Below are 16,624 nucleotides of genomic sequence, written 5' to 3'. Positions count from 1 at the left end.
GCAAGTCTCTTTACTCGTTTCTTAATACATCATCCCGCAACTAACTCATTAGTTACAATGCTTGCAAGGCTTATAGTGATGTGCATTACTGAGTGGGCCCAGAGATACCTCTCCGACAATCGGAGTGACAAATCCTAATCTCAAAATACGCCAACCCAACAAGTACCTTTGGAAGCACCTGTAGAGCACCTTTATAATCAACCAGTTACGTCGTGACGTTTGGTAGCACACAAAGTGTTCCTCCGGTAAACGGGAGTTGCATAATCTCATAGTCATAGGAACATGTATAAGTCATGAAGAAAGCAATAGCAACATACTAAACGATCGGGTGCTAAGCTAACGGAATGGGTCAAGTCAATCACGTCATTCTCCTAATGAGGTGATCCCGTTAATCAAATGACAACTCATGTCTATGGCTAGGAAACATAACCATCTTTGATCAACGAGCTAGTCAGGTAGAGGCATACTAGTGACACTCTTTTTGTCTATGTATTCACACATGTATTATGTTTCCGGTTAATACAATTCTAGCATGAATAATAAACATTTATCATGAAATAAGGAAATAAATAATACTTTATTATTGCCTCTAGGGCATATTTCCTTCAGTCTCCCACTTGCACTAGAGTCAATAATCTAGTTCACATCGCCATGTGATTTAACATTAATAATTCACATCACCATGTGATTAACACCCATAGTTCACATCTCTATGTGACCAACACTCAAAGGGTTTACTAGAGTCAGTAATCTAGTTCACATCGCTTATGTGATTAACACCCAAAGAGTACTAAGGTGTGATCATGTTTTGCTTGTGAGATAATTTTAGTCAACGGGTCTGTCACATTGAGATCCGTAACTATTTTGCAAATTTCTATGTCTACAATGCTCTGCACGGAGCTACTCTAGCTAATTGCTCCCTCTTTCAATATGTATCTAGACCGAGACTTAGAGTCATCTAGATTAGTGTCAAAACTTGCATCGACGTAACCCTTTACGACGAACCTTTTGTCACTTCCATAATCGAGAAACATATCCTTATTCCAGTAAGGATAATTTTGACCGCTGTCCAGTGATCTACTCCAAGATCACTATTGTACTCCCTTGCCAAAATTAGTGTAGGGTATACAATAGATCTGGTACACAGCATGGCATACTTTATAGAACCTATGGCCGAGGCATAGGGAATGACTTTCATTCTTTTTCTATCTTCTGCCGTGGTCGGGCTTTGAGTATTACTCAATTTCACACCTTGTAACACAGGCAAGAAACTCTTTCTTTGACTGTTCCATTTTGAACTACTTCAAAATCTTATTAAGGTATGTACTCATTGAAAAAACTTATCAAGCGTCTTGATCTATCTCTATAGATCTTGATGCTCAATATGTAAGCAGCTTCACCGAGGTCTTTCTTTGAAAAACTCCTTTCAAACACTCCTTTATGCTTTGCAGAATAATTCTACATTATTTCCGATCAACAATATGTCATTCACATATACTTATCAAAAATGATGTAGTGCTCCCACTCACTTTGTTGTAAATACAGGCTTCACCGCAAGTCTGTATAAAACTATATGTTTTGATCAACTTATCAAAGCGTATATTCCAACTCCGAGATGCTTGCACCAGTCCATAGATGGATCGCTGGAGTTTGCATATTTTGTTAGCACCTTTAGGATTCACAAAACCTTCTGGTTGCATCATATACAACTCTTCTTTAATGAATCCATTAAGGAATGCAGTTTTGTTTATCCATTTGCCAGATTTCATAAAATGTGGCAATTGCTAACATGATTCGGACAGACTTAAGCATCGCTGCGAGTGAGAAAATCTCATCGTATTCAACACTTTGAACTTTGTCAAAAACCTTTTTCCGACAAGTCTAGCTTTGTAGATAGTAACACTACTATCAGCGTCCGTCTTCCTCTTGAAGATCCATTTATATTTTATGGCTCGCCGATCATTGGGCAAGTCAATCAAAGTCCATACTTTGTTCTCATACATGGATCCCATCTCAGGTTTCATGGCCTCAAGCCATTTTGCGGAATCTGGGCTCACCATCGCTTCTTCATAGTTCGTAGGTTCGTCATGGTCTAGTAACATCACCTCCAGAACAGGATTACCATACCACTCTGGTGCGGATCTTACTCTGGTTGACCTACGAGGTTCAGTAACAACTTGATCTGAAGTTTCATGATCATCATCATTAACTTCCTCACTAATTGGTGTAGGTGTCACAGGAACCGGTTTCTGTGATGAACTACTTTCCAATAAGCGATGAGGTACAGTTACCTCATCAAGTTCTACTTTCCTCCCACTCACTTCTTTCGAGAGAAACTCCTTCTCTAGAAAGGATCCATTCTTAGCAACGAATGTCTTGCCTTCGGATCTGTGATAGAAGGTGTACCCAACTGTCTCCTTTGGGTATCCTATGAAGACACATTTCTCCGATTTGGGTTTGAGCTTATTAGGATGAAACCTTTTCACATAAGCATCGCAACCCCAAACTTTAAGAAACGACAACTTTGGTTTCTTGGCAAACCACAGTTCATAAGATGTCGTCTCAACGGATTTAGATGGTACCCTATTTAACGTGAATGCAGCTGTCTCTAATGCATAACCCCAAAACGATAGTGGTACATCGGTAAGAGACATCATATATCGCACCATATCTAATAAAGTACGGTTACGATGTTCGGACACACCATTACACCGTGGTGTTCCAGGTGGCGTGAGTAGTGAAACTATTTCACATTGTTTTAACTGAAGGCCAAACTCGTAACTCAAATACTCTTCTCCATGATCAGATCGTAGAAACTTTATTTCCTTGTTACGATGATTTTCCGCTTCACTCTGAAATTATATGAACTTTTCAAATGTTTCAGACTTCTGTTTCATTAAGTAGATATACCCATATCTGCTCAAATCATCTGTGAAGGTCAGAAAATAATGATACCTGCTACGAGCCTGAATATTCATCGGACCACATACATCTGTATGTATGATTTCCAACAAATCTGTTGCTCTCTCCATAGTTCCGGAGAACGGCATTTTAGTCATCTTGCCCATGAGGCACGGTTCGCAAGCATCAAGTGATTCATAATCAAGTGATTCCAAAATCCCATCAGTATGGAGTTTCTTCATGCGCTTTACACCAATATGACCTAAACGGTAGTGCCACAAATAAGTAGCACTATCATTATTAACTTTGCATCTTTTGGCTTCATTATTATGAATATGTGTATCACTACGATCGAGATCCAACAAACCATTTTATTGGGTGTATGACCATAGAAGGTTTTATTCATGTAAACGGAACAACAATTATTCTCTAATTTAAATGAATAACCGTATTGCAACAAACATGATCAAATCATATTCATGCTCAACGCAAACACCAAATAACACTTATTTAGTTTCAACACTAATCCCGAAAGTATAGGGAGTGTGCGATGATGATCATATCAATCTTGGAACTACTTCCAACACACATCGTCACCTCGCCTTTTACTAGTCTCTGTTTATTCTGCAACTCCCGTTTCGAGTTACTACTCTTAGCAACTGAACCAGTATCAAATACTAAGGGGTTGCTATAAACACTAGTAAAGTACACGTCAATAACATGTATATCCAATATACCTTTGTTCACTTTGCCATCCTTCTTATCCACCAAATAGTTGGGGTAGTTCCGCTTCCAGTGACCAGTCCCTTTGTAGTAGAAGCACTTAGTCTCAGGCTTGGACATGACTTAGGCTTCTTCACTTGAGCAGCAACTTGCTTGCCGTTCTTCTTGAAGTTCCCCTTCTTCCCTTTGCCCTTTTCTTGAAACTAGTGGTCTCGTCAACCATCAACACTTGATGTTTTTCTTGATTTCTACCTTCATCGATTTCAGCATCACGAAGAGCTCGGGAATTACTTTCGTCATCCCTTGCATACTATAGTTCATCACGAAGTTCTACTAACTTGGTGATGGTGACTAGAGAATTCTGTCAATCACTATTTTATCTAGAAGATTAACTCCCACTTGATTCAAGCGATTGTAGTACCCAGACAATCTGAGCACATGCTCACTGCTTGAGCTATTCTCCTCCATCTTTTAGCTATAGAACTTGTTGGAGACTTCATATCTCTCAACTCGGGTATTTTCTTGAAATATTAACTTCAACTCCTGGAACATCTCATATGGTCCATGACGTTCAAAACGTCTTTGAAGTCCCGATTCTAAGCCGTTAAGCATGGTGCACTAAACTATCAAGTAGTCATCATATTGAGCTAGCCAAACGTTCATAACGTCTGCATCTGCTCCTGTAATAGGTCTGTCACCTAGCGGTGCATCAAGGACATAATTCTTCTGTGCAGCAATGAGGATAATCCTCAGATCACGGATCCAATCCGCATCTTTGCTACTAACATCTTTCAACATAATTTTTCTCTAGGAACATATCAAAAATAAACACAGGGAAGCAACAACGCGAGCTATTGATCTACAACATAATTTGCAAAATACTATCAGGACTGAGTTCATGATAAATTTAAGTTCAATTAATCATATTACTTAAGAACTCCCACTTAGATAGACATCCCTCTAATCCTCTAAGTGATCACGTGATCCATATCAACTAAACCATAACCGATCATCACGTGAAATGGAGTAGCTTTCAATGGTGAACATCACTATGTTGATCATATCTACTATATGATTCACGCTCGACCTTTCGGTCTCAGTGTTCCGAGGCCATATCTGCATATGCTAGGCTCATCAAGTTTAACCTAAGTATTCTGCGTGTGCAAAACTGGCTTGCACCCGTTGTAGATGGACGTAGAGCTTATCACACCCGATCATCACGTGGTGTCTGGGCACGACGAACTTTGGCAACAGTGCATACTCAGGGAGAACACTTTTATCTTGAAATTTAGTGAGAGATCATCTTATAATGCTACCGTCAATCAGAGCAAGATAAGATGCATAAAAGATAAACATCACATGCAATCAAATATAAGTGATATGATATGGCCATCATCATCTTGTGCTTGTGATCTCCATCTCCGAAGCACCATCATGATCACCATCGTCACCGGTGCGACACCTTGATCTCCATCGTAGCATCGTTGTCGTCTAGCCAACTATTGCTTCTACGACTATCGCTACCGCTTAGTGATAAAGTAAAACAATTACATGGCGATTGCATCTCATACAATAAAGCGACAACCATATGGCTCCTGCCAGTTGCCGATAACTCGGTTACAAAACATGATCATCTCATACAATAAAATTCAGCATCATGTCTTGACCATATCACATCACAACATGCCCTGCAAAAACAAGTTAGACGTCCTCTACTATGTTGTTGCAAGTTTTACGTGGCTGCTACTGGCTTAGCAAGAACCGTTCTTACCTACGCATCAAAACCACAACGATAGTTTGTCAAGTTGGTGTTGTTTTAACCTTCGCAAGGACCGGGCGTAGCCACACTCGGTTCAACTAAAGTGAGAGAGACAGACACCCGCCAGTCACCTTTAAGCAACGAGTGCTCGCAACGGTGAAACCAGTCTCGCGTAAGCGTACGCGTAATGTCGGTCCGGGCCGCTTCATCTCACAATACCGCCGAACCAAAGTATGACATGCTGGTAAGCAGTATGACTTATATCGCCCACAACTCACTTGTGTTCTACTCGTGCATATAACATCAACGCATAAAACCAGGCTCGGATGCCACTGTTGGGGAACGTAGTAATTTCAAAAAAATTCCTACGCACACGCAAGATCATGGTGATGCATAGCAACAAGAGGGGAGAGTGTTATCCAGGTACCCTCGTAGACCGAAAGCGGAAGCGTTAACACAATGCGGTTGATGTAGTCGTATGTCTTCACGATCCGACCGATCAAGTACCGAACGCACGGCACCTCCGAGTTCAGCACACGTTCAGCTCGATGACGTCCCTCGAACTCCGATCCAGCCGAGTGTTGAGGGAGAGTTTCGTCAGCACGATGGTGTGGTGACGATGATGATGTTCTACCGACGCAGGGCTTCGCCTAAGCACCGCTACGATATTATCGAGGTGTAATATGGTGGAGGGGGGCACCGCACACGGCTAAGAGATCAATGATCAATTGTTGTGTCTCTGGGGTGCCCCCCTGCCCCAGTATATAAAGGAGCGAGGGGGAGGCGGTCGGCCAAGGAGGAGGGCGCGCCAGGGGGGGAGTCCTACTCCCACCGGGAGTAGGACTCCTCCTTTCCTTGTTGGAGTAGGAAAAGGGAAGGGAGAAGGAGAAAGAAGGAAGGGGGCACCCCCCGACCTAGTCCAATTCGGACTAGTCCATGGGGAGGGGTGCGGCCACCCTTTGGGGCCTTCCTCTCCTTTCCCGTATGGCCCATTAAGGCCCAATACGAATTCCCGTAACTCTCCGGTACTTCGAAAAATACCCGAATCACTCAGAACCTTTCCGATGTCCGAATATAGTTGTCCAATATATCGATCTTTACATCTCGACCATTTCGAGACTCCTCGTCAAGTCCCTGATCTCATCCGGGACTCCGAACTCCTTCGGTACATCAAAACACATAAACTCATAATATAACCGTCATCTAACTTTAAGCATGCGGACCCTACGGGTTCGAGAACTATGTAGACATGACCGAGACACGTCTTCGGTCAATAACCAATAGCGGAACCTGGATGCTCATATTGGCTCCCACATATTCTACGAAGATCTTTATCGGTCAGACCGCATAACAACATACGTTGTTCCCTTTGTCATCGGTATGTTACTTGCCCGAGATTCGATCGTCGGTATCTTAATACCGAGTTCAATCTCGTTACCGGCAAGTCTCTTTACTCGTTTCTTAATACATCATCCCGCAACTAACTCATTGGTTACAATGCTTGCAAGGCTTATAGTGATGTGCATTACTGAGTGGGCCCAGAGATACCTCTCCGACAATCGGAGTGACAAATCCTAATATCAAAATAGGCCAACCCAACAAGTACCTTTGGAAGCACCTATAGAGCACCTTATAATCAACCAGTTACGTCGTGACGTTTGGTAGCACACAAAGTGTTCCTCCGGTAAATGGTAGTTGCATAATCTCATAGTCATAGGAACATGTATAAGTCATGAAGAAAGCAATAGCAACATACTAAATGATCGAGTGCTAAGCTAACGGAATGGGTCAAGTCAATCACATCATTCTCCTAATGATGTGATCCCGTTAATCAAATGACAACTCATGTCTATGGCTAGGAAACATAACCATCTTTGATCAACGAGCTAGTCAAGTAGAGGCATACTAGTGACACTCTGTTTGTCTATGTATTCACACATGTATCAAGTTTCTAGTTAATACAATTCTAGCATGAATAATAAACATTTATCATGATATAAGGAAATAAATAATAACTTTATTATTGCCTCTAGGGCATATTTCCTTCAATAAGTGCCATTTCAACAAATTTGTAGTACAAGCTAGAAAAGAATGTGAGATGTAACCAATATCACACTCCGAAGTCAAATGTGTCTTATGATAAGTGATTGTTGCAGGTTACACAACAGTAGTAATTTGATGTAAGAACATGGTGTGATAGACAGATATTGTATGTTCTAGAAACAGGAACACGTGTCTTATTCAAGTATAATGTGTAAAGTAAGCAGATGGAATTCAACAAAATTAGAAGCAATACAAGCTAGAAATGACACATAACATGCAACCACATATAACAGTGCCAAGTTAGAGGGAGCACCGGTGATGCTGCACTAGGGGAGACGTGCTCATCATAAACATAGCTTTGTTGAGTGTCTATGCATGTGTTGTCTTGGAAATCATCTTGGGGGTGTGGAGGAGTAGAAACTATAGAGGCCCTCCGTTCGGAAGGAGCACCTTTATCCGCTGCCTTACTAACTTCCTTCCACTTTATTGATTTTGAATTGTCAAGTAAAACCGACAAGAAAAAGCAATAAAATTCTCTCTTCAGAACTCATTCATGCATGATACTGACAATCACTACTTTGATGTAAGGCAAACACATGATACCAGTATGGAATATGTATGAAAAACAGGACGGCATGGCATGTTCACAACTGTTTGTGTAAACTAAGCAGAAACCATTCTAGCAAATAAGAAGCAATGCAAGCTAGACACCACATGAAAGATGCAACCAATATGACTCTGCCAAGTTAAAAGCGTCCCATCATAAATGGAATTTCAACAAATTAGAAGCAGCGCATGCTATAAATCATATGAAAGATGCAACTAATATCGCACTGCATATACTAAAGGTGTCTCGTCATGTTGATTGATGCGGGATACAAAAAAACAATAGTTTTATGTAAGGACATGCTTAATAGACAGATGTACTATGTACTAAATACAGGAAGGCATGTCACATTAACAGGTATAATGTATAAGCTAAGCAGACTAGCACATGCAGTTTAACCAGATTGGAAGAATTACAATCTAGACACCATATCCAACATGCAACCACATATCACGCTGCCAAGTTAGAGCAAGCACCTACGATGCTAGTGTAGGGGAAATGTTGTAATCAACTGCAGAGCTACCTTCACTATCTTCATCTAGCATTTCTGTTTCTTGAGAATCATGTCGGGAGGCTGACGCTGCATTCTTTAAATGAGGAGTAGTCCCCTTGCCTGCCTGCCTCGTCATAAGTGATTGATGAGGGATACACAAGAACATTAGTTTGATGTAAGAACATGGTTAATACACAGATGTACTAGTATGTACCAAAAACAGAAAGGCATGTCATATTCAAAGGTATATTGTGTAAGCTAAGCAGATGCAATTTAACCAAATTGGAAGCAATACAAGCTAGACATCCGGCTGGAGTGGTGAGCATGATCATCTAGGACCTGAGAGCCTGGTGGGAGGCGCGCTGCTTCGCCACCATCGCAGCTTTTTAGTTGGCTTCCAGGTGATGCCTATCTTTGCTGGGCTTGTCACTGGCTTGGCCAGTGCCCTGACTAGCTATTTGTCTTCTGGTGCTCACGGGATGGTGGTTCATGTAAAAAAATATCTTTCCTTATCTTACCGACTTCGGCCTTTCGAATACAAGCTAGACACCATATGGAACATGCAACCACATATGACACCGCGAAGTTAAAGCAAGCACCTGGGATGGTGGTTCATTGCGAGTGAGGTCATCAACTCCAGAGCTACGTTTACCGTCTCCATCTGCTGACACTGCACCCTTTATAGCGCTGTAACGTGTCTTGCCTACCCGCACATGAAGCTGGAGCGACTTCTCTCTTTTCTTTTCGGCTTCTCTCCTGGCAGCAGAGTCTGAAATACCCTTGCATAAAAACACAATAGTGAGAGTAAGGGTGAAGTGTGTGCAGGACTAGTGCACTGTAAAAGTAGCAGATAGCAGGTGGCTGAAACATAAATGACAGGAGACATATGATAGCTCTACAACATTGCATGGCAAACAAAATTAAATTCTACTCCATATGATTTTGTAATATATGAGCACAGGAAATGCAGGTACTCCTCCAGCACACCACCACATGTGGTCATATCTAAGATAACAGTCGACTGAAAATAAATAGGTCAGTCGATTTTTTAATGAACCGTCCGATCTATAAGGAACGGGCAGATGGCCTTCGTCTACCTCCCGCCAGTCACTGTTGGCGATCTTTCTCGAACCGCCAGCGACCACCGGCCCAGACCGCTGCCTCCGCCGCCCTGCCCTCCCATTGACCTCACACCATCGCCGTGCTTGGCAACGCCCCCAGGCCATCCCTTTAATCCCGACCGACCTCCAGATCGGGCGCCAGTAGCTCTAGGCCGCACACGCCCCTAAGATAAACACCAAGGCGCTGCTTCCCCGACGTAATAGGCGTACTAGCGCCTGTTACGCCGGGGAATGCTTCCGTTAATTGGGAATCAACTGGCCAGAAATTGAAATTCAGGGGGGCGACGGACCTCTAGCTAAGGTGAAATAGTATATGAGGAGAAACCTTGTGCATCGCGAGTTACTAGGAACATCTAGTATCAAGAAGAAGCGGTCAACTAGTGTCTTCTGTGGGATGAATACCGTGCAAGCAGAGACGTAAGATTTGCACGAATAAGGGAAGAGGAGTACCTTTTTCGGTTGCCGGTGTGGTCACCTCCACATGTCGCGCCGATCTTCTTCTTTTTACCGGGGAAACCGATGTTTTGGAGGGTGCAGGCTTGGACGAACCCATGGCCAAATTGTTGACTGTGTTGCCGTGGCCGTATGTCGGCGGAGGGGAAGCAGATCCGAGGCGGCGAAGGACGGCGTAGCAGGAACAGCTCCGGTGCGGTGGAGGGTGGCGAAGTTGGAGCGGCAGCGGTGAGGCGCAGGACGGCGTGGTTGAACTGGCTCGGGTACGGACGGCTCGGCCTCGGCTTCAACTACTAGCCGTGGAGGGTGTTGCGGTTGAGGTTGCGGTGGACGACGACGTCGGGGTATCGGCTCCGGCGTGATGGAGGAGGGCGGCGGTTGATGGGTGGATGGGGTGGCGGACGGAGGACGCCGGGGTTTCGCGGCTGATGGAGAGGTAGTTTTGGCGCCCACGGAGTACGAATGGGGAATCGGATGGGTGGGGGGGCCATGATTCGGTCTGGGACGCGCTTGTTTTTGGCTTTTTTGAACAGAAGATGGGACGCGCTTGTTTGAAATTTGGGGAAAGTACAAACTTTGCCCCCCTCTTAAATTTCGGACCTACTACGGGTCGGGGGTAGGATGGTAATCCTAGGTGTCCCAAATAGTGGGTGGGAGCAATTTCGGCCACGCGCATGTGTGCTTAGGCGGCCATTGTGTATGAATGTTTTTCGGATGCGGTTGCGTGGAGTCTAGATGAAGCTACAAACCTACCCCGGTTTAGACCTTTGGACGTCAGGCCGGTAGGTTTCACGGGTCGGAGTTATTAGAAAAGTAATTTCCTTGTACTACCAAACATTGGTCTCACACGGTTTCGGGCGAGTAGAGGCTCTTTTGGCGCTTCGTTCGAAATTTTGAAACACAAGCATTCACGTTTAGAGTACTCTTGAACTATGAGGATTGACCTAAATAGACAACGTTATATTTGACCTTGTATGTTTGAAAACCTCATTAAATTATCCGCTTCTTTTTGAAATTTTGACACTTGAAAATCCTATAACTACGATTATTTTGGAATGGAGGAGCTAAATTTGAATCTATTTTGTACACGACTACATATGCTATTATGTACAAAATCAGAGCAAAGATTGGTGCCCCCATAATTTAGGTATGGTTTACAAATGCCATGATATCAAATTAAAATAATTGAATGGACTTCATGTTGAATTCGATTTTTTTAAACCACCTTAAGTTGAATTCAAATGTATGCTAGTTCATAGGTAGCTATTTATAATGTCCATTGTGTAACTTTCGTATGTATAATGTGCTTTACACACACAACATGAACTATACTCACGTTTATATTCGATTGCTAAAGCGATGCATTGTCTGGAGTTCAAAATACTAACTATGTGGATCAATTGTGTCGAATAATAACATAGACATGCTCAAATTCCATAGAATCTAGATGTCTGATGGATCAATGACCGCTCCTTACGCGAATTGCAAATATCATGATCCCATCCTAATATTTGGATACAATTTATATCTTTAATCAATGTGTAGAGCAGTCTTTTACGTGTAGTTTCAGTCTCCATCAGTGGTCTCTCACACATGCTCACACACTCTCTCCCGAGGTGTATTTCTCGCACACATGCTCTAGATATAACCCCCTCCCTCTCGTAACCATTTACAACTGTTTTCACTAACCTTTATCACAAGCACTCTTCCTCTCGGAAACATACACACGCACAATCCTCATCGACCCTTTCTATATACATGGACCTGCCTACGTGTCTCATGTACGCACATTATCTTTACGCCTGTCTCTCACGCATTGTCTCACACCTCTCTTCCTAATCGACGAGTATGATTCTAGCAGAGCATTCTGTAGGATGCCCCTTAAAGTTAGGTTGGATGAATAGTAATATCATAGATAAAGGGGTTACCTTAGTCCGAGAACCTAGGGTTACAAATCCTAGCCGGCTTTGTCAGTGGACATAGAGTCCTTCACAATTCTGCTATCTTTGTCTTGTACGACTAGTCATCCATGGGTCTTCCTAAATGCGTCACGGGCCGACCAATGTGGCGCAGGTCAGAACCGAACGAAGGGCCTCACCTCGACCCACCGGACCTCACGCGGTGACACACCCTCTGCCCCCATGTCCCATTATCTTCTCACACCCACACATACCAACACAAACACCACACACACACAGAAAATTTCTCCTGGTGCCTCTATTCCCTCCCCCCTTGCATATACACACTCAAGGGAATGGAATCTCTTGTCGTGACGTCATATTCGTCTCTCTCTCTAGACCACTCTCATTTCTCATGCTATCTCTCCCACGCCCCACCCCTGTCGGCCCCTCTATCCATGCCTCTCTCGAATACGTAATACACACACATACCTCTCTAGGCCCCGCCAAATGCATCAACTACACATTCACACATGTTACATCACGTACCCCATTGATCTAAAAAGCCCTCTCTTCACGTTTATTTCGCGTACAACATTCCTTTTGAATAAAGTGTGGCCAAAAAATTATATTAGAGTTTCTACATATATACAACATTACAAAGTTATATGGAGGAGTACGAACGCTAATTTGCATTGCATGGTGCCCACAATGATATTTATTCCGCACTGTGAATTTGTATATTTTTATACTATATACAAAGTTAGTCATAATAAAGAGAAACGAAGAGCATCTCTCTCTCCATCGCATACCCCCCCTGTACGCCCCTTTCACGTATGCACACAAAACTATCTCCAGGTCCTCTAAAAGTAAGCCCCCAGAAAATTCACGCATGTTTCATCTTTCTCTCGCGATATATGCAATGACGATCATTGTATTTGAAGCGAAAGCACGATACATACATTGGACTTCAGAATCCACTCATTACGGTCACCATTTAGGTTTAGTGGTTATTATACAGTCACGGGCTCACCGTACAACTCTGTATTTGCTCATGACATCACTAGTTGACCAGTTAAACGCTCCACGTGGCACCTCTAGTGTTGCATCACATTATCTCACTACCATCATGCCCACCTGTCGACTTGTATCTACTCTACATCTACACTCTTATAAAATACATAAAATACACTCTTATAAAATACATAAAATACACTCTTATAAAAAACAGAGTTGGTGATGATGGTGTGCCTGCCATCCTGCAATATAGGCCGTCCAATTTATATCTGACGGATAGGAAAGAAACTATGGCAATTTTGCAAAAAGGTACCCACACACCTCTCCACATTTGCAAATAAGGCCTTCCCTCGTTCATCCTTCTCTCTCACAAGATAAACAAGTCATACAAATGCATCTTGATGTTATGTGCAACGCACGGGCATCTTGCTAGTAAGAATGAAAACAAACGACAAAAAAATATTTGGACGGTGGTTCGAAGTCATGACCGCGGGCACAGCGGACAAGGTGGCCTTGTATTGGTATGCTGAGCCGTCTATTTTAACACACAGGAGCTGGTGTGGTGATTATACACACACGCACGCATGCACATGAACTGCATCCACGCAACACTCACACAAACACATGCACCCACGCACACACTGACGCACGCAACACTCACACATACACACGCAGCCACGCACGCATGCAACACTCACACGCACGCACGCAACACTGACACGCACACACGCACGCATGCATGCACACACCAGTACACCACACGACCAACACACACTCTCACGCTCAAGTGCTCAACCTACATGTGCATGCGCACACATCAGGCCCTGACAGACACATACACAACCAGGTGATTCCCGCGCACGGGTTGGAGCCTTGTCGCGCCTGCGTAAATTTGTGTTTATCTGACCTTTTGCCTATGCGAACTGACAGGTGGGACCCACAAGGAACATGGTCAATTTAACTAGTCAACATGGCACCACGCAGACTATTTGGCCGGTCAACAGAGTGCAATCCGATGCTGAACTGTGAGCAAGTGACCGTATAATCACCGCAAAACGTATATAGTGACCGTAATCAGCTTATTCTGAAGTTCGGTGACCGTATTACGCTTTTCTCTTTGTAGGCCCTCCAAAACTACATCTCTACACGTTCTCGCATGTTACATCTAACAACTATGCAATACAACACTACTACTACACTCTAACACAATAAATCATATGTGTTTTTAGTTTTACCAGATATCATATTGTTACTTATAATTATTCAGTTTGCATACATTAAAATTGCCTTTGAAATGTATGGCCAGTATCATCTACCGCGCGGGAAAAATCCCGCCCTTTCCTGTTTAATCGGGTTTGTATCGATGGATCGTGCGAAACAGCAAAACTATAGTACTATACAGTACTACAAGTGACAGTTCACTGGGCCGTCATGTCGTCTACTCCTCCGTCGTAAGAGTGGAGCGCTCGCTTTCATAAATCTTCTAGTCCCTTTCGCCGACATGTGGGACATCAAGCTACCGGGTCCACGTGCCATACCGGAATACAGTGCAGAGCAGCCGGGGTGAAGCACCCCAGTCATGGCGCCGGCGTAGTAATGAGCAATGAGGCGTCAAATCACAAGCTGCACCTTTCCCGCAGTTAAGTTGGAGGGACGAAGCAACCATCATTTCACTCGTTGCTGAATCCGCTTCTGCCTCATCTTCTTCAACTTAACCACGTGTTGCTTCTGCCGTTGTTCTGCCTCATGTGGGACGCGGATCAGCTTAGTAAAGCACTGACACGTGGGACCGCATGTTAGCAAACCGCTAGGACAACGTCCTCCGAAAATAAGAAGCCTAATCCTAGACTTACAAAGGGCTACGTAGCTGCTACGTATACTTTCCATCTAATCTATATATGCCCCCCTGATTTTCAGGTGGGGTGGGCCTAATCCTCTCCTTTAATCCAATCAAATAGTCCCACATCACATTAGTTCGTAACTTTACGTAAACCATTACGTGGATGTAGCATTGCTCAAATAAGAAACCTCCCACGCCATCCGCGCGGCAAAATCACCTCCTTTTTACTAATCTTGATTCTATAATTTTTTAGATCAATATAATTGAGATTTGTATAGATAGCACACAGGAGCAAAACCAAGTGGTACGGTTAAGGGTATCCACAATGTGTAGCCAAATGTGAAAATAGCTTTTGGCATCGTGGGAACCATTGTGGACGGTGTTGCCAAAGCCAAAAAGATGGAACCGAACCTCCCTGATTGATTGATTGAAGGAATAGAAAAATGCAACGTCTCTCCTCTTTCTCCCATGCTTGGACGCATGTAGTACAGTATAGAGCACAGAGTCTACTCCCCTGTCCCTTCTATCACAAATCACAAAGCAGTGAGGCGTCAAATCACAAAAGCACGGATGAAGCAACCATCATTTCACTCTTCGCTGACTCCGCTTCTCCATCGTCTTCTTCGAGAAACCATCTCACCGCACTAGTACTCCTAGTAGTACTAGTAAAGGACTTCCTGGATGCAAACAAGGCGGTTGTCTCGGCTTGCAGGCGGCACTTGCGAACGACTTACCGTGGTCTCCCTCAATGGTGTTCTCCGTCGAACGCACTTCGCCAAACCACCCAAAAAAAAGATATCGTCGACGTCACCGCAATGGGGAAGGAAGTCAAATATAGTTACTACCTCCATTTTTTTGTATACAAGGCCAGTATATCAAAATTACAATTTGCAAAGGGCCACTAACACTAATCGAGGCAAAATTGATGGGGTTAGCAACCAAGGACATTAATATCCCCTGCATGCATGCGGAAGTGAGAAGGTTGGTTTGCATGGCGCTGCATTAATCAAGCGATGAGGAGTGAGATGGTTAGCTCTTTGGTCTTTGGAGAAAAAAATACGCATTAATTGACACGTGAAACGAGGATTTGTATCGATTAAATCCCGCGAAGGAAAACCCCGCCTTTCTTTTTTAACACTAGTACTCATAGTACGTGCGTACTTATCCTGTTTGGGTCTAGGCCTTGCATTGCCAAACTTCGCCACACATTTTTGCCAAGCTTGCCTAAAGTTTTCAAAATGAGAAGGAGGTACACTTGCGCACGGCTGTCGCGGTCGCACCGCACCCTCACACGGTCGCTCCTGCACGTCGCGGTCGCACCGCACCCTCACACAGTCGCTCCTGCACGCCGCAAACCCAACCAAGGGAACGCACCCTCACTGACACGTGTTGTCGCATGTGAACAAACCAAACTCAGGCATCCTATCGCTGACACATAATTTTCGTTCATAGAGTATGTTTATCCAACGACATGTTGGGGAGTATCCGTACGGCCCGTGCGGTGGTCTGTTGGGGAAGAAGAAGAGGTGAGGAAGAAGGAAAGAAGGGTTAGGAGACGTAGGATATTCATCCAACCGCCTGAAATGGTAGACTGACCCAAGTCAGGCGACTTGCATAACAAATATATGTTTTTACACAGCAAAAGATCCATAAAAACAACAACATAAAGAAAAACTATCACTGCTCGCGGAAAGAGACGGCCTCGTCATCTTTGGCTGCCGGCGCGAACCAGCCGTCGCTGCCGACGTGTGTCTCCGCACCGTGGTTGT

This window comes from Triticum aestivum, chromosome 1D (assembly GCF_018294505.1).
Source record: "Triticum aestivum cultivar Chinese Spring chromosome 1D, IWGSC CS RefSeq v2.1, whole genome shotgun sequence".
Classification (NCBI taxonomy): domain Eukaryota; kingdom Viridiplantae; phylum Streptophyta; class Magnoliopsida; order Poales; family Poaceae; genus Triticum; species Triticum aestivum.
The sequence above is the reverse complement of the archived record's forward strand: the minus strand, read 5'-3'. Positions refer to the sequence as shown.